This window comes from Drosophila suzukii, chromosome 3, assembly GCF_043229965.1.
Source record: "Drosophila suzukii chromosome 3, CBGP_Dsuzu_IsoJpt1.0, whole genome shotgun sequence".
Classification (NCBI taxonomy): Eukaryota; Metazoa; Arthropoda; class Insecta; order Diptera; family Drosophilidae; genus Drosophila; species Drosophila suzukii.
The window spans coordinates 40794160-40809174 of NC_092082.1; the positions used below are offsets into that span (position 1 = coordinate 40794160).

The 15015-nt window shown below is 46.6% G+C and overlaps 1 protein-coding gene across 10 annotated transcripts in view; it reads right to left on the minus strand.

Moving 5' to 3' along the window:
- l(3)80Fg (dnaJ homolog subfamily C member 16 l(3)80Fg) overlaps positions 1–15015 on the minus strand; it is a 554754-nt gene that overhangs the window by 270585 nt on the left and 269154 nt on the right. The window lies entirely within an intron of this gene.

Consider the following 15015-nt stretch of genomic DNA (forward strand, 5'->3'; position numbering starts at 1 on the left):
AAGTCAGTCTTACCCGGGTACAGCAGATCTCTGCCCGGGTGAACCTGTCCCTTCTCCACAGCTCGTGGGATTTAAGTATGGAGAATTTTAACATAAAGAAACACGACAACAGCACCAAAAAAGAGCCCAAAAAGTCGGAAGCCGCATCCAACGACGATATGATGAGCAAAAAACACGGCTCCGAAAACCCTAGTCCATGTGACGTCGACCCCTGCCAAGGCCAGCGGACAACGCAGCCGTACAAGCCCAACTTAACATAAAGACCAGCCCAAACCTCCCACGAGCGTAAGTGTGGCTAACCAGCTACTCCAACCAAAGCCGGTCTTGTGGTGAGTACCAGGGCAAAGGAGTTCAAGAGAACACCACCTTACCAGGCAGGACCTCTTGAACGTAAGAAAGCATTCCGTATCCTCAAACGGCTGGCCACCAGCCCAATACGTGAGGATCAAAAGTTGAAATTGGATTACCAAAATATCCAAGAAGACATAGCCTGGGCAAAGGCGTTAATCCCAGACTTCGACATCGCTATGACCACCAGCAACAGCAACAAGCAACTCAACCAGCGAGCAAGAAGGCCAAGATAACCAACCGCGGCACATGATCGAGATCCTTTGCGGAAGTAGTAAAGGATCGGAAGATCATTGACGTCATCCACCAGAGCGATGAAGGCGGAAGGATCCCAAGAACCAATGGGGTCTGGTTAGACGGGCCCTTGCGACAGTGGCCTTAAAAGTGCTGTACGAGAACCCAGGTCCGCCACCCGATTGCACAGATTCAGGGTGGTACCAGGGCAACGTGAAGTTGATCGCCTGTGAGGACGAAAAATCGGCAGCTCTTTACAAGGCTGCCATCAACAAGGTCGGCGAGGTCTACCCCGGGGCCAAGTTGGCAGTTTGCGAGGCTGCAGACATCCCGTCTCGACCGAGAGCGAGGGTGTGGCTTCTTTCGGAACCCTCGAAGCCAGGGGCTATCAACCCGAAGCTTCCAACAAATGGTTGGAGAAAACCGAGCGCGTCACTATGAACGTGGTAATCCTCCCGAGCCAGGCCTGCTTGGAACCCCTCATAGCGCAACAGAAGTGGGTGAACTACGGGTTCGATAAGGTGCAACTTCGCATCTACGACACAGACAAACTAGCGGCAGACGACCTGGCTGCCTGAGCGTCGTATGAACCCCCGAGCGACGACGAAATGGAGCACGAGTAGGCCACCCATACTGAATACGTGTCAACCGACTCCGAGCTGACAGAAAGCCTGGAGCAGCTGAGCTTTCAGGACACGACCCGACCAGGGCGCGCTGTTCTCCAAGACATAGCGAAGGAAACGGAGGGTACCCAGCCCGACCACGGTCCTATTCTCCGTAGAAAAGAATGGGCCTGAATATTGCAGTGTATAGCCGGTGAACTATCATGGGGGAGAAACACCACTTCCTCCCTATGGCTTTTTTACAAGCGAAGAGAGCTATGGCCGCTTTGCGTGTGCGATTTAGGATGTTGTCTGTCCAGTGCAGCTTTTTGTCAAGGATGACACCTAAGTACTTTGCTTGATTGCTAAGGGTTAATCGCGGTTGGTGTAGTTTTGGGAGAGTTAGATTTGGTACCTAATACTTCCTTGTAAAAAGAACTAGTTCGGTCTTTTCCGGGTTAACTCCCAGTCCACAGACAGCCGTCCACCTTGAGAGGGTGGATAGGGCTGTCTCCATTAGATTGCAAAGAGTTTGCGGGAATTTACCCTGCAGTAGAATAACCACGTCATCCGCGTAGGCTACCACTTTAGTGCCCGCCTCTTCTAGAAGTGATAGTAGTTTGTTGACCACTATAAACCATAGAAGAGGTGAGAGTGCACCCCCTTGTGACATTCCTGGTCGAGTGGGCTGATCCCATAGTGGAGTACACTACTCTGCTGGTAAGCATGGTGTGTATGAGTCCCACTATGGGCCGCTCAATGCCAGTTCAGTCAGAGCGCCAATGATAGCCGTTGGGGTGACGTGTCAGCGACACAGAGGAGGCCGACGTCACTGTGGTGGAGGTTGAAGCTGTAGATGTCACTAAGACTTCTACAAATAAACCTTCACCACAGTAAAGCAGCGTCTGCTTCGCCTGACAGAAGGCGGAGCCGACCTAGTCCTCGTACAGGAACCTTGGGTGGTAAGAGGCAAGGTTGCTGGACTAGGAACAAAGGAATACAAGCTTATGCTTGACCCCAAAGAAGGTAAAATTCGAACCTGCATATTAGCCAAAAGGCATCTTAGTATATTTCTACTTCGCAATTACAGCAACGGAGACAACACCGCAGTAAGCCTGGAGCTGCAGGCTCTATAAGGGTTCTATCGGCCTATTTGGCCTTTGAGAAGGAAAACCCCTCAGATGCGTTGGTCAGAGGACTGGCAGAGGAATGCGAAAAGCTCAGGAAAGGTTTGGTAATAGGCTGTGACCAAACAACAAGGACAGAGGTGAGTCTCTTTTTGATTTTATTCTAAATTCGAACCTATTCTTATGCTATAGGGGCATTGTCCCTACATTCATAACTAAAGCTTGCCAAACGATCATATATCTAACTTTGGTATCAGACTCACTCGTAGGCGCAGTCAAAAACTGGGCAGTCTCTGACGAGCACTCCTTTTCAGACCATAGATTCATAGAAACTGTATTGTCCCTTGACTCGCCCTTGTCGGTCAGCTAACCCCAGACGAGCCGACTGGCACAGGTACAAAGAAGTTCTGACAAATATCCTCCCCATGGAACCGTCAGAAAGCATCACAAACCCACATGAGCTGGACGAAACAGTATACAAATTCACAGAGGCATGCAACACTGCCTTTTAAGTGCCATGCCCCACAGAGAAACCAAGGGGAAGGTAAAAACGCCCCTGGTGGACCCAACAACTATCAATCCTCAGAACCAACTGCAGATATCTGTTTAACAGAGCAAAGGCGGGAAATGAGGACACTAACTGGCTGAACTAGCCTCTTACAAAAAGGCCATAAGAAGAGCAAAACGAACGGCATGGCAGACCTTCTGCTCTGACATAGAAAAAACAACTGATGCCGCAAGGCTCAAGAAAATACTCTATAGGACAGTCGCGCCTTTGGACTATCTTCAAAAAGCAAATGGATCATGGTCAGACTCCAGTAAAGAGTCCTTGGACCTGCTCCTAGACGCTCACTTCCCGGGGAGCCAACAAGCAGGTCATCCTCCTAAAAGAGGAGCAGGAGAGGGAATCGAATTAGATCCACTCCTATCAGACCGCAATATGAAATGGTCCATTCATAGTATCAAGCCATACAATTCGCCGAGACCTGACGGGATAACATGGGCTCACATCCAACAAGGAGGACAAATAGCCATAAACTGGTTAAAAAAAATCTTCCAATCCGTCCTGGCGGTAGGAGAACTACCAACAGCATGGCAAGAAACAAAGGTGGTTTTCATTCCCAAGGCAGGGAAGGCCACTCACACCACAGCAAAGGATTTTAGGCCAATATGCCTAACATCATTCTTGCTTAAGAGCTTTGAAAGAATGATAAGCCTACACATAAGGGCCACCGTAGACCCGACACAAATATGAGAAGCACAGCACGCTTACACCAAAGGTAAGCAGCGGTAGTGGTAGGCAGCATCGAGAAATCCCTCAGCATCAAGGAATACACACTGATAGCCTTCTTGGATATAGAGGGAGCCTTCAAAAACGTGCTCCCCACTGCTATAACAGAATCTCTCACAGAACTAGGGGTTGAGCCGCCAATGGTGAGGCTAATCCATAAATTGCTGATAAGCAGAATGGTCACAGCCACACTATGGACCTCTACCCAGACTAGACTAGTGAACAGAGGCACCCCGCAAGGAGGTGTACTGTCCAGAGGCGGATCTAGGGGGGGGCGAAAGGGGCAAGCGCCCCGGGCGCCAAATCTAAGAGGCGCTAAATCGAGTCCGACTAGCAATATATGTTTCGAGAATTCATATTTTCCTATCGAAAATGAAGTAGCAGCATCACTCGACTACAATGATATTATTGCTGAATTTGCGGCAAATAAGGCCAGAAAATTTATATTCTAAAAGTAATATTTTTTTGTCTTGCAAAAACACAAATAATAATGTTTTTTCCGTTGTAACTGACAAAAGAATCGATATGAAATACAATTCTTCAAACATATAAGCTTTTAATAATAAATAACCTATTTACACTTTAAATACTCCTAATGTTATTCGTACAGCAAATAGGGAGGGGGCGGAATTTTTCGCTTTGCCCCGGGCGCCAGCAACCCTAGATCCGCCACTGGTACTGTCACCCCTATTATGGAATATCGCAGTAAATAAACTACTGCGGATTCTGGAAGGAGGAGGTTGTAAGGATGTGGCATACGCAGACGACGTCGCCATCATCTTTAATGGAAAATATCCACAAACACTTTGCGATGTTATGACCGCTAAACTTAAAATACTATCGGAATGGGCGATAGCGAACGGACTCGGGGTAAATCCCTCGAAAACGGAACTTGTTCTATTTACAAATAGTTACGAAATTCCACAACTTAACCCACCCATTCTAAACAATTGCAATTTCTCTTTTAGCGATCACGCCAGGTACTTGGGGTTAGTACTAGATAAGCGCCTCAAATGGGGCTTAAACAACCAAGAGAGAACCAAGAAAGCGACCATTGCACTTTACTCCTGTAAAAAAGCAATTGGGCTAAGATGGGGCATGTCCCCTAGAATAGTCAACTGGATATACACAGCGGTAGTCAAGCCAATCCTACTGTTCGGAGTGGCTCTGTGGTGGACCGCCTTGCACAAACAATGCATACTGACTCCTCTAATCAAAGTACAGCGAATGGCAGCTTTGTGTATTAGTGGAGCCCTTCGAACCACCCCGAATGAAGCGCTGAATGCGATCTTGAACCTCCCTAGCCTGGAATTAGCAAACATGGAAAGGGCCAAAACGGCAGCTATTCGACTGAGGGACACAGGGCAGTGGAAATCCCAATTTTATGGCCATGCTAAAATTCTCCAGTATGATAAATCGATTCCAAAGATCTCGGATCTATGCAAATCCATTGAATATAGTCACACACCCTTTGAGGCCCTGATTCCATATAGAGAGGAATGGGAACAGGGCCGACCGGGCACGACGGACGCAATCTGTTTCTATACAGATGGCTCCAAATTAGAAGGACACGTCGGCGGAGGTGTATACTCCGAACAATGTAAACAACAATGTAGCGTCTTTCAGGCGGAGGTCCACGCTATAAAAGAAGCACTAACCTGTTTAAGGAACCTTAGCCTCCAGAGAGGACACCTAAACATATATAGTGACAGCCAAGCGGCTATTAAGTCGATCTACTCGACCAATACCAACTCCCGTACAATAGCAGACTGTCGCAGATATCTCCACGAGATGGCAAATCAGTTTACTATCAGCCTAATATGGGTTCCGGGTCACCGGGACATCGTAGGCAACTGCATAGCGGACGAATTAGCCAGGCAGGGCACCACCAAGCCTCGCCTACCAGGAGAGGAAAATGTCGGTATGCCCATGGCTACTTGCAAGCTAAACATAAAAAATCACTTCAACACACTAGCCAACACCCATTGGCAAAACGCACCACAGTGTCGCATCTCTCACCAGACATGGCCTGTGATAAACAACAAGAAAACCTCGGAGTTACTCAAGCTCAGCCGCACAGAGTGTGGCATGTTGATCCGAGCTCTTACAGGCCACTGGCTTGTTGGCGCGCATGCCGCCCCGCAAAATGATTTCTGCAGAAGCTGTAGGGATGAGGAAGAAGTGGAAACGGTAGAACACCTTCTCTGCTTCTGCCCAGCCCTATGCAGACTCAGACTGAAACACTTAGGAAGCCCCTTCATCGACGATCTTACCGAAATATCGGAGATAAATCTCAAAAGCATATGTGCCTTTATTAAATCTTCAGGGTGGAAGACATGCTGATCAGCTTAACACACGCTGAAACTACTAGAAACGGGACCCTAGAGAAGGAAGTGTGTCGGACTATAGTCTGACAGCCGCCCTAACCTAACCCTAATTGGTTTTTCTCTTGCATTATGTAGTTCAGTAAGCTGCAATGAACCGTTATATGTATCGGTTGATTTTCGATCGGACGAGTCAGTGTCGCCATCAATGCTAAGTTCGTTAAACGAATTCCTTCTTCATCGAGAGAATCCTGTCTTTTTTTAACTTCTATATCAAATTGAATATCAATCATTGGATTTTCATCTTTCATCTGGGACTACATAACCAAGCCTTGTGACTTGCGCCAGGGGTTTATTAGGTCCTAGTCTTAGAAGTCCACCGGTTATTAAACGAGGATATACACCAGCCCCTAAGTTTAGGTCAATGCGCCGGTAGGTGGCGCATTTCAATCTCGCTTTGCTGCTTAAATATCTCCATTTCCCTTTGGTTCCTTTAGCTGAGTAACGGGTATCTGATAGTCGAGGTACTCGACTATAGCGTTCTTCCTTGTTTTCATACTTAAGTTACCGATTTATGATAACGCCATTCCCGCAAAGGACAGACAAAATTCTGTTCTAAGGATTGATGCATTGAAGCTTTAACCCTCCGTTTAAAATATGAACTACCTTATCGGGTCTGGTTAAGAGATCAGAAGCTATACTCCTTGAGGAATGGGGAAACCTACGTTTGGGATATTAGCCATAACTAGATATGCGCTAAGGTTTGTTCGCTGCCAGAAGTTAATTGGTTAATAACCACAACTTCAGGAGTTCAAGAGAACACCACCTTACCAGGCAGGACCTCTTGAACGTAAGAAAGCATTCCGTATCCTCAAACGGCTGGCCACCAGCCCAATACGTGAGGATCAAAAGTTGAAATTGGATTACCAAAATATCCAAGAAGACATAGCCTGGGCAAAGGCGTTAATCCCAGACTTCGACATCGCTATGACCACCAGCAACAGCAACAAGCAACTCAACCAGCGAGCAAGAAGGCCAAGATAACCAACCGCGGCACATGATCGAGATCCTTTGCGGAAGTAGTAAAGGATCGGAAGATCATTGACGTCATCCACCAGAGCGATGAAGGCGGAAGGATCCCAAGAACCAATGGGGTCTGGTTAGACGGGCCCTTGCGACAGTGGCCTTAAAAGTGCTGTACGAGAACCCAGGTCCGCCACCCGATTGCACAGATTCAGGGTGGTACCAGGGCAACGTGAAGTTGATCGCCTGTGAGGACGAAAAATCGGCAGCTCTTTACAAGGCTGCCATCAACAAGGTCGGCGAGGTCTACCCCGGGGCCAAGTTGGCAGTTTGCGAGGCTGCAGACATCCCGTCTCGACCGAGAGCGAGGGTGTGGCTTCTTTCGGAACCCTCGAAGCCAGGGGCTATCAACCCGAAGCTTCCAACAAATGGTTGGAGAAAACCGAGCGCGTCACTATGAACGTGGTAATCCTCCCGAGCCAGGCCTGCTTGGAACCCCTACTACGGGTTCGATAAGGTGCAACTTCGCATCTACGACACAGACAAACTAGCGGCAGACGACCTGGCTGCCTGAGCGTCGTATGAACCCCCGAGCGACGACGAAATGGAGCACGAGTAGGCCACCCATACTGAATACGTGTCAACCGACTCCGAGCTGACAGAAAGCCTGGAGCAGCTGAGCTTTCAGGACACGACCCGACCAGGGCGCGCTGTTCTCCAAGACATAGCGAAGGAAACGGAGGGTACCCAGCCCGACCACGGTCCTATTCTCCGTAGAAAAGAATGGGCCTGAATATTGCAGTGTATAGCCGGTGAACTATCATGGGGGAGAAACACCACTTCCTCCCTATGGCTTTTTTACAAGCGAAGAGAGCTATGGCCGCTTTGCGTGTGCGATTTAGGATGTTGTCTGTCCAGTGCAGCTTTTTGTCAAGGATGACACCTAAGTACTTTGCTTGATTGCTAAGGGTTAATCGCGGTTGGTGTAGTTTTGGGAGAGTTAGATTTGGTACCTAATACTTCCTTGTAAAAAGAACTAGTTCGGTCTTTTCCGGGTTAACTCCCAGTCCACAGACAGCCGTCCACCTTGAGAGGGTGGATAGGGCTGTCTCCATTAGATTGCAAAGAGTTTGCGGGAATTTACCCTGCAGTAGAATAACCACGTCATCCGCGTAGGCTACCACTTTAGTGCCCGCCTCTTCTAGAAGTGATAGTAGTTTGTTGACCACTATAAACCATAGAAGAGGTGAGAGTGCACCCCCTTGTGACATTCCTGGTCGAGTGGGCTGATCCCATAGTGGAGTACACTACTCTGCTGGTAAGCATGGTGTGTATGAGTCCCACTATGGGCCGCTCAATGCCAGTTCAGTCAGAGCGCCAATGATAGCCGTTGGGGTGACGTTGTTGAAGGCGCCTTCTATGTCTAGAAACGCTGCCAGAGAGTACTCCTTATTGCGGAAACCTCTCTCTATACTAAGTACTGGAGAGTGGATGGCGGTATCTGTTGATCTGCTTTTACGGTACGCGTGCTGTGCGTCAGAGAGTAGGCTTGGGTTGAAAATTAGCCTGATATGGATGTCAATTAGCCTTTCCTTCAACAAGAAGGAAGAGAGACTTATCGGGCGGTAGTACTTTGGGTTGGTGTGGGAGGGTTTGTAGACTTTCGGTTTAAAAATTACTTTAACGTCCAGCCACCTTGTTGGAAAGGGGCTTAGAGCAAGGCAGTCGTGGAAGATGGCTGTCAGCCAGGGTAGGGATATATCTAGTGTCCGTTGTAGCTGGGCTGGGAAGAAACCGTCCGGGCCGGGGGACGTGAAGGGCTTAAAAGAGTTAATAGTCCACTTAATGCGGTCAGGGTTCGAGATGTTGTCTATACTCTGGTCGTCAGGGTTCTCCTCTATGTAGAGGTCCTCCACTACTTGGGTGTTTTTAGGGAAGTGGGTGTCCAACCGAACTTCAAGAGTTTCCTGACTGTCCAGCCGTATACCTCCGCCGTAGATTCTATGCCACTACAGAAATTAGCCCATGGTCTTCGTTTTGATATTCTAATTTGCTTTTTGTATAGGCTTAGTTTTGTATGGTATAAATTCCAGGAAGATTCGCTATTGTGTATTTAGCTCTATTGAAGTAAGATCTACACTCTCTTTTAAGGTTCGCCAGGGTTGTGTTCCACCGTGGGGGTTTGTGCTTTGCTTTGACTGTTCTGCTTGGGCAAGCCCTTTTTATGGCCTCACCGCAGATGTCAGTGAAAGTATTAACTAGGTTATCTAGTTCTTGACCGTTGAGTACGTGCGTCGGTGGAGCGTGTAGGTTCCTATTGAGGAGATTTATGTAGTATCCCCAGTTGGTTAATCTTAGATTAGTAATGTTTTCGGCGGGAGGACAGTCTAGAGTTATTGTAAACTCTATGTATCGGTGGTCTGAGAATGAGTGTTCGGTCCCCACCTTCCACGCTTATAGCTGGTTAAGTAGGGGTTCAGATATTAGTGTATTGTCTAAGACTTCCCTCATATTTCTTGTGATGAAAGTTGGGTCTTTACCTTTGTTGCAAATGAATAGATTTAGTTGAAGGAGATAGTCGCAGAGTAACTGACCCCTTTCGTTTGTGTTTGTACTTCCCCATTCCGTGTGGTGTGAGTGTGTCTTTGTAAGAATGCGGGTTCTGGTTTAACCCTTACCCTTGGTGTAAAATAGCTTGTATAGGGGGATTGATAAGACACAGATGTTGTTACAAACAATCCATGGCTCTTGAACGAGGACTACGTCTATGTTGCCTGTTGCCAGGCGGATGAGGAGGGCAACGGATGCTGCCTTGCTGTGGTGCAGATTAATCTGCAGGAACTCCACCACCATACGATGTTTCCGTAGAGGAGATTGTGCCTAAGCTTCCCTAGAAATGAATTGTAACCTCAGGATCCTTCACAAGATCCAAAGAAGCGCAGAACTCTGCAACAGTGGGGCGCTCCGCACCACCGCCACTGAAGCACCAAACACAGTTCTCGACCTCTAACCCCTGGACATACTTGCCAAAAGCTGGGCATCTGCAACAGCGCTGAGGCTCCAGACCACTGTGGTGTTTTCCAAGCGGACACATCAGAGCATCACGACATAGACATTTTCATCTTCTCGGATAGTCAATCAGCCCTGAGGGCCCTCACCTCCTACACAACAAACTCAAAACAATCTCCGAACGCCGCAAATCTCTTAACGAGAAGGCCACTCATCTGAGAATCAACCTCATCTGGGTGCCTGGACACCGCAATATTGAGGGCAACTGCATAGCTGACGAGCTAGCAAGATAAGGGACAACCGCCGACATCCTTCGCGATAAGGACACGGTGGGTATGCCCATGGTTACCTGCAAGCTCTATCTCAGGCAGAGATTGTATACTCTTTCCAACAACCGTTGGAACTCAATCTCAACATGCCACAATTCTAGACTCACATGGCCAAATTACAACTTGAAAATAACAAAAACTTTTCTAGATGCCCTCACGGGCCACTGTCTTATAGGGACTCATGCGCACAGGCTGGGACTCAGTAGCCACGACTTCTGCCGCAGCTGCAAACAGATAGACGAAGAGGAGAGCATTGAACACCTCCTATGCTTCAGCCCAGCGCATAGCCTAAAGCGCTTTCAAACCCTAGGAAGCTACACACTTCCGAACCTTTCGGCCATTCAAGGCGTAAACATTCAAAAACTCTTATGTTTCCTAAGAAGAACAAAATACTTCGCGAAAGCAAATACCCATGAGCTCAAAAGGGGCCCAGTGTGGCCTAAATGTGGGGATTAGTATCTAATCCCCAACCACTCCTACCTAACCTAACCTTAGTGCAAATTATGAGTATATTTAACTTTTGTTTTGCATAAATACTTTTCACCACCCCTGTATATCTGTCTCGCTCGCACTTACGTAGAATCTTATAGTCTGAGAAAAAATTCCTCTAATGGGACGTTAATTCAAGTTTAGCTATGACCAATTTTATTGGTAAAAAACATAGACAACTTGCCCATCTCATTCGCTATTCAGTTTTAAGGCGAGAGAGATGCCAATCTTGTTTTGCCTGTGTGTCAAAGCTACCTGAAAAAAATCAAGGGGCACTTAAGGTTATCTCCAATTTTGTTTTCCAGGATAAGCATGTTCTAGAGTACGATGAATTTCTCCACGAAAGGCAACAGGGTAAAGGGGCGAGAAAAGGTGGATTAGGACAATCACAGTTTGTTGAGATTGCTTTAAAATTCGTTGTCGAAACATTTTCGTCTTTGTCAATAATTGAAAATGCATCTTTTCGTGCTTTTCTTTTTAAAAGCAATTCAACAACTGTTCCAAGGCGAAAAACATTGATAAAAGTGTTGGAATCTGTGACATACTTTTGCTCCACGGCTGACATTTGGTCGACCAGGAAAAGATCCTACCACGGATTATATGAGGATCATTACATCTGACAGCATAGTGTGCGATGAGAATGCTAATCTGTTTAAAAGGTTTAAAATAATGAAGTTTTGTATTTTTTGTCTATAATTAGACTTCATTACATTTTTTTAGGTGCTTTCCAGTTTGGAACAATTGCGATTGCCCTAGAAATGCAGAGTGCATCCAAAACCTGGTGGGATACTCTCTAAAAACACCAGCTCGAACCAGGTAGAATTTCATACATGATGCCATGAAGGATCTTTTGAGGTTTAAAGATCACTTTGATAAACTTTTGGTTTTACTACTTGGTACCAAGTTCACTCACAAACAGGAGTATTGTAAATGCACGGATCCGCTAGCCACAGGCTTAAAATTTTTCAAAAGAATGTTTGTATGTTGGGTATTAACTCCAATGAAAAAACGGGAAAAAATTGATGCCCCAAAGGAGTTTAACTTTTTAACTAAAAGGATAATTAAATCTAGTTAAAGCATTGGAGGAGCAGGTTCACGATTTTTTTATAATGGCTCCTTAATGTTATGATGATTTTGTTGCTTCGTTTTCCTGTCCAGCTATAAACCTTAAGTCGATCAGCTGCAGAATGGACAAAGCTCAAAGTCACAACAATGTTTTTAAAACATACTGCAAATATTTGCTCCCAACAGCACATCAACAAAAAATCAATTTTTAGATGTCTTTCGTATGGGTAAAACAATTGAGGGTAAAAATTGTAAAATATTTATTAAAATAATAAATTTGGACTTTAATTGATCTTACTGCGCAAGAAAGTTCGGTGACCGTGGAGCTCAAGCGTTATTTAAGCGACTTTATTTAAGCCTAAACCGGTGTGCAACATTTTTATACCCTTACGGAGGGTAATATGATTTCAGTTTTCTGGAAAGCGCAGTCATTGACTCGGAAAGAGAAATCTGCCAATATTGACATGGTATTGATGGTCTGTGGCGCCCGACGGTTGTCTGGAAAGCGCATCCAACAATGATGGTACTTGGACTCAGACCAGCGGTTGCATAGTTGAGAGTGCTCGAAAATTGACTCGTTTAAAATCAGTGTAGCGACGGTCGTTACCTAAAAAGTGCACTGTGTATAGTGTGAGACACTCCGGGAATAGAGGTACGCACAAGGACACTGTTCCGGCGATGTTTTCGGACGTATCCCCGAGTCTTGGACTGGAAAGGCTGCTGTACGGTTCTTGAAGCCGCTTCACACGAGCATCATAGAGGCGAACACAGAGGGCCGCAAGGACGACAACATCAGGGAGGATGCAATCGTGATTGCAAGACGCTGCAATCGTGTGCTTGAAATGCACTCGAAGCTTGCAAAGCGCCGACTAGGAGCAGCAGACAACGCCTGTCTGGAGAAAAGAGCCTGCATCGCAAACGGAGCCATGGCGAAGGATAAGCCAGCCGACTGTGGCTGGAGGATAGCCCCACCATCCACGCACCCAACGCAGCAGAAAAGCGCCAAAACTTCCAGGAGCACCCGTAGGAATCCCCCAAAAGGGCCACAAGAAGGCGAGGCGACGCACGCTGGCGCCAGTAAGATCGTGAGCCCCGCAATTCCGGTCGCCGGGTGAGAGGTGGTCAAGAAAAAGCTGAGGGCCACGTGACGCGCAAGACCCGATGCGGCCGTTGTTCAGGCGAGCGGGAAAACATACAGCGAGGTGCTAGCCATGGTGACTCGAAGGGACGACAAACAGTTGTCGGACCTGCGATGCTGTGTAGCCAAGGTACGCCGCACCATTAACGGCAACCTACTGCACGAGGTGGCCAAAGGCCTTAAAGGCTTCATCTGCTCTGCGGCAGGAAAGGAGACCAGGCACACGGCAGGAAGCTGATTCTGCTCAGCCACAACGAGCGGGACAGGGAAACCTCGACCGATCTGCAGTTGATCCAGCTGAACCTGAACAACTGCAGGGCCGCGCAGAACCTCCTGAAGCAGACGGTGCGCGAACTAGGTTCTGAGGTGGCGATACTCTTTGAGCCCTACAGAGTGGATAGCAGTAACGAAACACCCCCCAAATTTTTTTTCTTTGTTATTTAATATGTGATTTATTTTTGATTTTAACGTTATAAAGGAAGTCATTATCGTCCTATTTCTTATAGTCAGCACCGTCTAAAAATTCCTCCGTAGGTTTCAGGACGCATGAGCAATGCTATAACTTCAAGTGGACGGGGAAGTCGCTTATGTTTCTGAATGTGCCTGTTTAAATTTACCGTCCATTGCTCTTTAAAACACATCTGTAAAACCACAAATTCTGCTTTGCTTCCTTGCACGGTGAAATCTTAAGAGCAGCTCTGCTTGCCGCTTGTACCAGTAACCTCGAATTATATTTCTAAACCGAGAGAGAGAAGGCTGCCTTTTAAAGAAAATGTAATTTTTGACGTCCATCTTATTACCTTTTCGGATCTAATTTTCTTTCGTTTCCAATTGAAACCAAGCGAACTTGCCCATCCATAGTGAAGATGTCCATTTTTCTATTGCGATTTTGGCAAAATTGAAAAATCGAAAAATTTACGGAAAACACTAGAGCTTTCTCCCTTAAACCGGGTATCATTCATCTAAAGAGTATTGTCAAGGACGTGCTCACAAATAAAAGCGAATTCGGTACACTGTTTGACACGGCCGTACGTTTGCTTGCGCCACACTTCTAACAGGGCCACAGTGCATATCGTGAGGTTGCTACATAAAAATTTAATTTTTGCAAAAAGACGCAAAAAGTGCAGGCAAGGCGCTTGTCTTGAGATCTTGGCGCCTGTTCACCCTAGTCCGGAAACGGTGGCGATTCCCTAAGCCCGATAGCCCAACTCTTCGTCATCTTTCGCGAGTGACGGCAGAAGTACCTGGATCACCGAGAGCGGGAGACGACAAGAAGGACCGCCGCGAGAAACACCATCACAAGACAGATAAACTTTGCAACCCAGAACCGAGAATAAACGTCTCCGGGCGGTCACGCTTATTATAAATTTGGTGGGACGGACGCACAAATCTACTGAGCTAGCCGCACGAGTTTCGTAGTGAGCAAACAAAGAAAGTCAGTTCGTTACATGACATATTTTTAGTTCAGAGTTTCTACAAAATTCTTCCTTATAAACCCATCGCAGCATGGTCTTGTTAGAAATTGATCAAAGACAACAAAATTTCTTGATTTTTTATATTTGATAAACTTGCTTACATGACTACTTTACAAAATAATGTCTTGAAAATGCCCAAAGAAAAGGATGGTAGTTCCTGGTTGAGTTGGCCCCTAGATCACAAAAAAAGGCCAAAAATATTTTTATATAAATGTTTTTGTTAAAGATTTTTTAAGAACATTTTTTTCGTATCTCCAAGTTTTAAATTATATCTCGAGTTGCGCCTAACAAATTAAGGTGATATAAAAGGGTACACTAGATTCGTCGGAAAGTATGTAACAGGCAGAAGGAAGCGTTTCCGGTCAGGATCAGGATCACTAGCCGAGTCGATTTAGCCATGTCCGTCTTTCCGTCTGTCAGTCTGTCCGGATGAACGCTGAGATCTCGGAATATATAAGAGCTAGGCTATTGAGATTTGGCGTGCAGATTCCTGAGCTTCTTGCGCAGCGCAAATTTGTTTCAGCAGAGTGCCACGCCCACTCTAACGCCCACAAACCGCCC